This window comes from Apium graveolens, chromosome 2, assembly GCF_009905375.1.
Source record: "Apium graveolens cultivar Ventura chromosome 2, ASM990537v1, whole genome shotgun sequence".
Classification (NCBI taxonomy): domain Eukaryota; kingdom Viridiplantae; phylum Streptophyta; class Magnoliopsida; order Apiales; family Apiaceae; genus Apium; species Apium graveolens.
Genome location: NC_133648.1, coordinates 130,843,345 through 130,854,118, shown reverse-complemented (window position 1 = coordinate 130,854,118; position 10,774 = coordinate 130,843,345). Strand labels below are relative to the sequence as shown.

Below are 10,774 nucleotides of genomic sequence, written 5' to 3'. Positions count from 1 at the left end.
GAGATGGTCAGCTACTTGATTCTCAGTATCTTTTCTATCTTTGATCTCTAACTCAAATTCCTGAAGTAAAAGCACCCAACGAATGAGTCTCGGCTTCGAATCCTTCTTAGAAACCAGATAGCGAATAGCTGCATGATCAGTGAATACTGTTACTTTCGTACCAAGCAGATAAGATCGAAATTTCTCAAAGCCAAAGACTATAGCCAAAAGCTCCTTCTCAGTAGTGGTGTAGTTCAATTGGGCCCCATTTAAAGTCTTACTCGCATAGTAGACCACATGGAAGAGATTTTTCTTGCGCTGTCCCAGAACTGCACCTACCGCATAGTCACTCGCATCACACATCATCTCAAACGGTTCTGTCCAATCTGGTGCTGTAATAAATGGTGCCGTGATCAAACTCCCTTTGAGAGTCTCGAATGCTGCCAAACATTCATCATCAAATTTGAAAGGCACATCTTTCTCAAGTAAATTGCACAACGGCTTAGATATCTTTGAAAAGTCCTTGATGAATCACCGATAAAAACCCGCATGACCGAGAAAACTACGGATTCCTTTCACCGAATTAGGTGGGGGAAGATTTTCAATGACTCCCACCTTGGCCTTGTCCACCTCCAGACCTTTGCTAGAGACCTTATGCCCAAGGATAATGCCTTCACGCACCATAAAATGACATTTCTCCCAATTAAGCACCAAATTAGTTTCCACGCATCTTTTGAGTACGGCGCACAGATTATTCAAACATTCATCATATGAGTGTCCAAAGACGGAGAAGTCATCCATGAACACTTCGACGTTATTTCCAATCATGTCAGAGAATATAGCCATCATACATCTCTGAAAGGTGGCCGGGGCGCCACATAACCCAAACGAAACTCTACGAAAGGCAAATGTGCCAAATGGACAAGTGAAGGTAGTCTTTTCCTGATCCTCTGGTGCAATACAAATCTGATTATACCCGGAATAACCATCCAGAAGACAAAAATACTCATGTCCCGCCAATCTGTCAAGCATTTGATCAATGAATGGGAGAGGGAAGTGATCCTTCCTTGTGGCTTTGTTCAATTTTCTATAATCCATGTATACTCTCCATCCTGTAACTGTTCGAGTAGGGATGAGCTCATTCTTTTCATTTGCGACCACCGTGATACCTTCTTTCTTAGGTACACATTGCACGGGGCTCACCCACGAGCTGTCAGAAATAGGATAAATGATGCCTGCATCTAGCCATTTCAGAATTTCTTTCTTCACCACCTCCTTCATGATCGGGTTCAGTCTTCGCTGCTGTTCCACAGTTGGCTTACTACCTTCCTCTAACAGAATTTTATGCATACAATATGAAGGACTTATCCCCTTGATGTCTGCTATGGTCCATCCTATAGCCGATTTGAATTCTCTCAAAATCCTTAAGAGCTTGTCTTCCTCACTACCTGAAAGGTCAGCTGAAATAATAACAGGTAACGTAGATGCATCACCTAAAAAAGCATACCTCAAGTGTTCAGGTAATGGTTTTAGCTCCAAGGTAGGTGCTTCCTCTATTGATGGTTTGAGCTTCCCTTCAGCATTCTTAAGGTCAGAAGTACCAAGAGATTCAAATGGTATGTCGAGCTTTCGCTTCCATGGAGAAGCGTTCAGATATTGTAATTGCTCGTTGCTATCTTCATCATCGCTGTCAAAATCCCCCACTAAGGCCTTTTCCAATGCATCAAACATTAGCATATGATCGAGTTCCGAAGTAACCGCAGAATCAATCACATCCACTTTTAAGCACTCCTCATCTTCTGTAGGGAATTTCATTGCCTTGAATACGTTGAAGGTCACATCCTGATCTTGGACCCACATAGTAAATTCCCCTTTTTGCACATCTATCAAAGTACGGCCAGTAGCCAAGAAAGGCCTCCCCAAGATTATGGGAATCTTCTTATCTTCCTCAAAATCCAGAATAACAAAATCTGCAGGAAAGAAGAGCTTATCCACCTTGACGAGCACATCCTCAACTATGCCCCTTAGGTAAGTAATGGAACGGTCCGCCAATTGTAGCGACATGTATGTGGGTTTTGGATCAGGCAGATCCAGCTTTTTAAAGATCGACAACGGCATCAGATTAATGCTTGCTCCCAAATCACAAAGGCACTTGTCAAAAGTTAGATTGCCAATGGTGCAAGGAATGGTGAAGCTTCCTAGATCTTTTAGTTTTGGTGGTAACTTTTGTTGCAGAATCGCGCTGCATTCTTCCGTGAGAGCAACGGTTTCAAGGTCATCCAGTTTCACCTTCCTTGAAAGAATAGTCTTCATAAACTTCGCATAACTAGGCATTTGTTCCAGAGCCTCAGCGAAAGGTATATTGATGTGAAGTTTCTTGAACACCTCCAGAAACTTCCCGAACTGTCTATCCAGCTTTTGTTGCTGCAATCTCTTAGGAAAAGGTGGTGGAGGATAGAGCTGTTTCTCCCCTGTATTAGCCTCAGGCAGAGTGTGTTCAACAGTAGTCTTCTTTGGTTCCGCCGCTTTCTCCTTTTGCTTAGATTCTTCATCTCTAACTTCAGCTTCGACTTCTTTTGCCTTTTCAGCATCAGCTACTTTTCCAGACCTTAAGGTAATAGCCTTGACTTGCTCTTTAGCTTCCTTCCTGCCTGGTACTTCCGTGTCACTGGGAAGAGTGCCAGGTTGACGATTGAGCACTGCATTGGCTAATTGACCGATTTGATTTTCCAAGGTCTTGATAGAAACCTCCTGACTCTTGCACAACAGCTTAAGTTCCTCAAAATCAGCACTAGTAGGTGCAGCTGCACTTCCCTGTTGCGGATATGATTGCCTTGTAGCATACTGCTGTGGTTGCTGGAATCCAGGTGGGTTAAACTGTTTACTTACTCCTTGCTGATATGGTGGCTGAATAGCATTCTGATTATTCCCCCAGCTGAAATTTGGATGATTTCTGTTGTTAGGATGATAGGTCGCTGGCACAGGCTGCTGTTGTCGCTGATAATTATTCACATACTGAACAGATTCGTTGACAAGAGAACACTGATCCGTAGCATGAGAACCTGCACAAAGCTCACAAACCATAGCTATTTGATTAACTCCATACGTAGCCAAAGAATCAACCTTCATTGATAGCGCTTGGAGCTGGGCTGCAATAGCGGTGGCTGCATCAACTTCCAGAATACCTGCTACCTTGCCTGACGTCATCCTCTGAGTTGGGTTTTGATGCTCATTTGCAGCCATTGTCTCTATAAGATTATACGCCTCAGTATAGCTTTTAGCCCATAAGGCGCCTCCAGCTGCTGCATCGAGCATGGGCCGAGATTGGGCCCCCAAACCATTATAAAAACCAGTGATTACCATCCAATCCGGCATTCCATGATGTGGACATTTTCTCAACATTTCCTTGTAGCGTTCCCAAGCCTCGCACATAGATTCTGTAGGTTGCTGCGCAAACTGAGTAAGAGCAATCCTCATAGCAGCAGTCTTTGCCATTGGATAAAACTTCACCAGAAACTTTTGCGCAAGATCTTGCCACGTAGTGATGGACCCAGCTGGTTCAGAATGTAACCAGTCTTTAGCCTTATCCCTCAGTGAGAATGGGAAAAGCCTCAACTTGATAGCCTCATCAGTCACGCCATTATACTTAAAAGTGCTGCAGATCTCGACAAAATTCCTTATGTGCATGTTGGGGTCTTCAGTTGCCGCTCCTCCAAAAGAAACAGAATTCTGCACCATCTGAATAGTGCCCGACTTGATTTCAAAGGTGTTATCTTGAATAGCCGGATGAAGGATGCTTGACTGAATGTCATCAATTTTAGGCCGAGAAAAATCCATAAGAGCTGGATCAGCTTGAACAATACGATCTCCCATATTTACTGGTTCTTTCTGCTCAGTTCCTGAATCCGAATCCTCAAAATCTAACTTCTCCGGAGTATCAAGAACTTCGTCTTTCTCCTCAGCTGTATCTAAGGTCCTCTTGCGAGCACGAGAACAAGTTTGCATAAACGCTTGCTAAAGTACCTGAAACACAACCGAAAAGAGTAATTAACTACTACGTCCTAATCACTGAGTCCTAATGACCAATGATGGTAAGTACATAAACTAAACAAATACGCCGAGTCCCCGGCAGCGGCGCCAAAAACTTGTTAGGGCGAAATCACGCACTAATATTCACGCAAGTATACGCGTTCGCAAGTAATACAGAATACTTTCTAGTTCGTTCCCTCAGAGACTCAGACTAAGTTTTGTCTAATTAAACTCACTCACCAATGTATGACTACTTCTCAATGTTAAGATAATAATACTTAAAATTGTTGATTAAATATTAACTATAATTAACTACTTAATTAACCACTTAACTAACACTTCAACTTATCAATAATAAAACACTCATGAGATCACAACTTCATTATTACTTCCTTCTATAGCCATTGTTATTACCTTTAGCATGTAACAGTGATGATATTAATCGAATAACACGAAACTAATAAAAGCCAACTTTCATTGTACTAATACCATTCTACCAAGCATCCACAATTAAGATAGAAGTTGAATAGTCATCAATTATGTTGAGTTCCTATATGTCTACAGAAATTGACAACACAACGATTTAAGCACACGTTATTCCTTTTGATTACATAGGGCAAATAAAACTGTTAGAGTTACCCACTAATCATGCACAACGTACATGAACCTATGCTAGCATGGCAAGTTCTAAATCTCAAGATCCACCGTCGCTTCACAAGAGATTAACACCCTATCTTATATGTTCGCGACGCACATAAGACGAATATGCACAACCAATACTAGATATCATGCAATCATCACACACTAAAGTTTTAAACAATTAACTAAAGAATTTTATAATAAATCCGTTGCAACCCCATGATCACGATTAGCCCATAATAGAACTTATCGCCATCATGGGTTCATATGAAATCATAATAATCAACACAAGAAAATAATAACTAAACTAATTATATTAAAACAGAGTACGTCACAAGAGTAAATAAGCCAAAGCAAGAAAACTAGCATCCAACGTTACAACGAAACAAGAATCACAAGAATATATGCTTCCTCTTCGCTGCAGTATGCTAAATCGGTCTTCTTCCTTATCTCCTTCGCTTCTTGCACCAACACAATTTAAAACATAATCTCCTTCTTATTCTCTATGAAAATGTCTCAAATCTACTTATATAATAGTCCCATAAAACTCAGATTACATAGAAGTTGGAAGCCAAACAGAAGTAGAAGTCTAAAATAATCCAGCTTTTTCCCCGACCCTGCGCGGCCGCTCAGCATTTCTGCGCGGGCGCGCAAGGCTGCTGCGCGGCCGCTCAGCATTGCTGCGCGGGCGCGCAAGGCTGCTGCGCGGCCGCTCAGCATTGCTGCGCGGGCGCGCAGGACCCTACTGGAAAAATTCCTGGTTTGCTCCGTTTCTTCGCCGTAATCTGCCCGTTCTCTTCCTCTCGCAATGGTGAACACATGCCAAGGCTTATTCTTGATGATTCCTCCTCCGAAATGCAACTAATAACCTGAAATGCATAAACACTAGAAAAACGCATCAAATACACAAAATACTTGATTTCAAGACACCAATTTAAGCCATTTTAAGACGTTCTAAGTGGTATAAAATGTCACTTATCAGTGTGTTTGTTTTGTGTTTGTGTTTTATGTGTAATCTGTAAACATTGCATTGTTTATTGTTTTTTCCAAGGTTGTACCAAGTTTGGTGCGGTACAAATACAGTGAAAAGCTCATGAAAATAATGAAAATCTCGCTTGAAGGGCATGAATCTTTCGTTTCATACAACTCGGCAAATAGATATTTTTACTGCCTTGGATATGTGCTAAGGATATTTCATTTGCGCGAAAGAGATACACTTTTATTTACAATGGATGATAGTGATATCATTTCAGCAAGGATATTTCAGGAAGATGGATTAGAGATTGATTATTTAAAAAGGCGTATTAGAGGAAAAGAGATGATTGGAAAAGATTGGTTTCTACAGGTTCATTTGGATTCAGGTGAAGGTATGTCACTTATCAAAGTCTTAAAATCTTTATGATTCTAAATTTATACTTATTGGACATATGTTTCTTAATTACATATTTTATAGATATGGAGATTGAACATAAATTTGATGACGGAGAAAAAGGAAAATGTATTTTAATGGAAGAAGCAGATGAGATCAATCCATTGCAGGAATTTTGTAGTTGGTTGCCACTAATAAAGGATGCAAATATTCCTAAATCAAATTTGAAATTGAAGCAGAAGGAGAAGATGGTATGTAATCATATCAGTTCATATTAATAGAATCAAGTTAAATGGTTTTTTAAATTTAAAAATAATTATCTTCTGTACCTATAATTATTAGGTGGATATTTATGTATCCAAGCTTCCAGAGTTTATCATGATTCTTAAATCCGGTAACTATATACAAAATGTAGTGGTAAGTTTTTTATTTAATATTGTACAAATTTAACATAATAATTTTGCTATAATCTATAGATTGCTACAAGTATGGTTTACTAATGAGTTTTTTAAATTTAACTAATTTATACAAAAATTACCAGAGAGGTTGGCTACAACATTTGCAAGTGTAATTCCAAAAAAAGTTTGGTTTCGGTTACTAAATGGTTGTCAATTTGATGTCAAGTATTCACATGAAGACCACAGTTTTGTAAAGCTTACATGGTTCTTGAAAGAAGTTAGCAGGTATTCAGCTACAATTCCGATTTTCAAGCATGAGGACCTGGGACAATTTGTGGTCTGTGCACTAAATCTCGATGCAACTGAAGTAGATTATACTTTTGCAAGACTCGCTTCCCGGTCACATTTATGTTCTAGAGGTAAATGCACATTTATACAAAGTTTTTACCTATTTGTTTTGAGAAAGAATTTTAATTTTCATTATTCATTATGACTAAAATTGGATAATGATATTTAATTTATAGATACAATAAGTGGAATTGATTGCAAGTCCATGGTAGTTGGTATTGGCGATGCAGTAGACTCTGGAGTAATAGTAAGCTTTAAATTGCCTAATCATTATTTTCCCTCACTATGATCAGTATCTTTTTTTTGTAGCAATACTAACTTTTAAACCTAGAGATACTTATGATGCTTGCGACAGACCATACCAGAAAAGTTTCACGCCTCTTTTGGATAGTTAATACCTGCCAAAGTACAGTTGATGTTAAAGAATGAAATGATATACAATTGTTAGTACTCTGAATCTACTAAGAAGATTTCTGATCTACTGGAGCTAGTCAATGACAAAATGTTCGAGAGGAAGGATTTTATGTTGCTTACCTACAGAGGATCTGGGAAGTTTGACACTGTCATTTTTGATAGTTCAAAAATTGAAAAATTACCTGCCAGATATTCATTAAGAAATGGTAATACTTTAAGTACTGCATATCATTTAATTTGTCTGGTAATTAGGATACCAAATATTAGTCATATAATATTCTTGTTAAAATGTGAAGACTTATTGAAGCAATGCACTCATTCGCTAATAATGGAGAAGCTATTTATGAAAATTTATTCACCTTAATACATTTTCTTAATTGTCTGCAGATGTTAATAAAGAGCTTGAAGGTAGAATTGCGGAAATAGAACAGATTGTTGACATAAATATTAAAGAAAAGGCTGATGCTGCTGCAGAAATTCCTGAAGCGGGAATGCAGGAAGAAGAAGAAATCTTTGATATGGATATTGAAGGAGAAGCAGAAGATGTTGTAGAAGAGGGTGTAATTGATGAGGAAAATGATCAAGTAATGGCGATGTAGTTCATCGCAACGCTGACAACTTCAAATGTGAACAACACATGTCATGGAGCGGGATTGTTACACTAATCCTTCAATTCACCTACAATATTTTCACAAATACAATATAAAGTTCACTTATGTTGTGGCTAATTAATTCAAAATGATATTTTTTTTGCAGTATATCCCAATAGCTATACAGCCAAATGGTAGGAGATGGATAAATGGTGAAAATGTAACCTTGATGAGGGGGCTTCTAACATGGAATGTTAAGGTAGTGTGTTCTATTGGATTGCCTCGATTCTCTGCTGGATGGAACAAATTTACAATAGATAATGAGCTGGAAAAAGACGATACCTTGGTTTTTACTTTTCATCAAGAAGACTTAATATTCGATATAGTTATCGAATAGTGTGTTTAATCTCTATTAAATTGGAAAGTAGATGAATGTGATCGAGTACTTTGTGTCTGAAAGATGATGTATTAATCTTATGGATTTTATTGGTTTAAATTTGGATTATGCATCTAAATTTTATTATCTTCCGTACCGTTCAAATTAAATTTCTATTGAGTTCATGTAGTAAATAAAAAAATTATTCATAACTCTCGAGAAACTATAGCGTTAAAATGTTATCATCGAAAAGTTTGATTGAGTACTTGTGGAGTATAAATAATTGGTCAATATTTTATATCTTAAGTTTAATAATTTGTACAACAAATAGAATAAAAGAAAACTAAAAACAGGAATCTAAGTACCGGATTACATAGATAAATATATGAAGCAATCCTTAATAATGATATAAAGTATTGAAGAAATTATTATAGAAATTCTGGAAATTGAAAGAAACTGGATCATAATACGTATAACTTGTCTAATCTGCAAAATTCATTTGCATCAATTCCAGAAAACAAAGTTATGAAAGATAGAATATGATGATCACAACTTGATAATGGTCATTATTTAAAATGAAATTCAGAAATGCTAAACACCAATCCAATCCAGCTTTCGTACATAACATCAAGCAAAATAATTGAGTGATAAACTGCTGTATTACTTCTCCTGCAAATTTTATCAAATTAAAAATTCTTAGAATATGACCAAAACAACATAAAAAACTTATAGAATATAGGTACTTATTAATATATTTATACCCATCAATCCATATCAAATTGTAATGTAACTCATACTTCCGTCAAGAACCAAAACCAATATATAATCCTTTAAATTTAACGTAGAAAAACAACTTATCTTACAACTTATGAGGATAATTAATGAACGGAATGTAAGTGATTTAATGCAAAAAAACAAAATACAATGCATAAATGTATCTTACCTTTTTAATATTTTTGGTAACTGATTTTGCAGAGCCTGGAGTATGATCAATGGCATCAAGATCGACAGATTAACACAAAACAATTACGCTTTATAAAGATTTGTTGGAAGACTAAAAGTTATAAAATTATAATGGTTCGAGTATTATAACATATAAAAACCAAACTTACATTAACGGAAAAGTTGATGGAGGAAGATTCTTATATATGTGCAGATTCAGATGGACTTGGAATCCGCATAGTCGTGTCAAATATGTCATTTGCATCAAATATGGTACTATCCTCAGTTACATTTGCTTTGTTCAAGTGAATAATGATAGTGACTTCCTTTTCAACCAAATCTTTAAGTACCTGAGGAAGGCCTTCTTCAGGAGCCTGAGACAATGTAATAATTATTAAACACTTTAATTGATAATTTAGAACATTACATTGGATCTGCTTTGTTGTAATGAATTTATACCTTCTCAAAATCATTATACGCTTTTGCTGCACTTGTGCCAACAATCCTTCTAGAAGCTCGGTCCATGAGCATAACATTACATGAAAATGTATCATCTTCGGCAAGGACCATGATAGGAAACCTGAATTTATAAGGAATTATGTGATAAGTATTGAAAGTTGACTTTAATACAGAGTAAAGCATAATAAATTTTTGATATAACTCTAATTTGTTCTACCTTTTAGGGGCAACCGGAATTATGCGAGGTCAATTATTACATCGAAATCTCCTGTCAAGCCGCTCAACCTCTTGTTGACATTTGTTACAAATGTAAAACCACCATGCTACATCCTCATCCACCTTAACAACTGAGAACGTGGTGTATATCCTTTTCTGTTTGAAGTGAAAAAAGTTCAGATTTAAAACTAAATCATATTCAATATGGTTGTGTCGTGCAAATTTTATAAAGGTTATAAAAACTTCAAGTCATCATATGTCAGCTTTTCATTGAGATCCTTTAATGTCATTCTTTCCATAAAGGTTTGAACAAATTCAGATTTTGCCGCCTTAAGATATTTTTCTCTCTTTGACAAATATCCCTCCTCCTTCAACCTACAAAGGTAAACATTGATGTTTATTAACTCAGCCTCCTATCAACTGTTATTAAACATGCAAATGTGTTGTAATTATGTAATTCTAATCGTAGTACCTCATCCTCATATCAGTCACAGATTCATCATCTAGGTTAAGGTATAATTTTGAAGATGGCAAAGTACCAATCTGCACAGTATCTAAATCAAAGCAATATAGTTTAGGAAATTATTGTATAATGTCAAGGTCATGTATACTAAGTAGTTAAAAAGAACTTACTCATGAAAGTTGTAACTTTTGTGCTCGTTATTATTGCAAGGACTGGAGACTGGAGTTCTTTAGTATAAAAGTTATTGGCCAACACAGCAAGATCTCCCCAAACACTGACTTTATGTTGATTACTATATTAAAAAATGAACATATATTTCAAAATATAAAACTTCCACATTAGAGGCAGACTCAGAAAATAATTAAAATTACAGGATAAATATTAAAATATTCGACAAACCTGGAATCACAAATCCTGAATTTGACAATGTCTCGCATGCCAAATTTTGTGTCAAGTTTCGTTAGAGGTTCAAAATCCTCAATAACTCCAATTACATCTAAATTAAACTGAACAATATATTTAATTTAGTGAAAGATAAAATGCAGTGAAATA

At 36.6% G+C, this 10,774-nt stretch overlaps 1 non-coding gene across 1 annotated transcript; it reads left to right on the top strand.

The window, feature by feature from the left end:
* Nucleotides 1–3,352: 3,352 nt before the first annotated feature.
* Nucleotides 3,353–3,459, top strand: LOC141709634 (small nucleolar RNA R71). Its single transcript, XR_012570199.1, has one exon. It is a non-coding gene; the product is annotated as a small nucleolar RNA R71 (small nucleolar RNA).
* Nucleotides 3,460–10,774: the final 7,315 nt, after the last annotated feature.